General features: G+C 55.7%; 1 pseudogene; it reads right to left on the reverse strand.

The window, feature by feature from the left end:
- Positions 1-165: 165 nt before the first annotated feature.
- On the reverse strand, positions 166-284 carry LOC111734799 (annotated as a pseudogene).
- Between the last annotated feature and the right edge of the window lie 539 nt (positions 285-823).

An 823-nucleotide genomic window follows, 5' to 3' on the forward strand; every position in this document is an offset into this window, starting at 1 on the left:
CTAGGATTGAGGTAAAGGACAGCCAGGATCTTTTTTTATTTTTTAATTTTTATTTAATTTTTAAAATTTTTTATTTTTTTTAGGTGAGGCAACCTACGGTTGACCTCAGATTGCAAGGACCTTGTCAGCTTACAACCCCTTATTTTATTTTTTTTTTATTTTTTACACCTACAGCACCTGGTCTTCCTAGGTGGTCCCCCATTCAAGTACTTACCAGGCCCGACCCTGCTTAGCTTCCGAGATCAGACGGGATCGGGCTTGTTCAGGGTGGGGTGGCCATAGACCAGCCAGGATCTTAAGGGAGAAAGAAACCACATTTGGTTGGGGGTGGTGTGCAGGCATCGGGGGAGGGCTTCTTGGAGGAGGTGGTATTTGAGGCGAGGATGCCTAGATGGACAGAGCAGAATCTCAGAGGGGCCCTGGACAGCTATGGTGGAAGATATGTGGAGGGAGGCAGCCCCCGAGGGCCTGGGTGTCTCTCGCAGCCACTCTAGGCTCTGTCCTCGGAAGGCCTTGGGGAAGGCCTGGTGCCAGGTGTGCGGTGGTGGGAGCCGGGAGGGGCTGCAGACGCGGGGTGCAGCAGGGGGTGGCTGAAAGGCAGGAGGAGGTGCAGGGCTGTGAGGAGGGGCCCAGCAGAACGAGGGGAGACTGGGGAGGGTGGCCTGGCCACAGTGGACAGGACTCCTATTGACTCATGGCCTTTCCAGGTCCATCTCTAACATGAGGCGCCCGGAGGAGACCTGCCCTTCTTCTCATGCTCCTGGGGGTGCCCGGAGGACCACCTGGGGAGCTGGCGATGACGCATATTCCTGGGCCATCCCGG

Source organism: Pteropus vampyrus, unplaced genomic scaffold (genome assembly GCF_000151845.1).
Source record: "Pteropus vampyrus isolate Shadow unplaced genomic scaffold, Pvam_2.0 Scaffold6619, whole genome shotgun sequence".
NCBI classification, from domain to species: domain Eukaryota; kingdom Metazoa; phylum Chordata; class Mammalia; order Chiroptera; family Pteropodidae; genus Pteropus; species Pteropus vampyrus.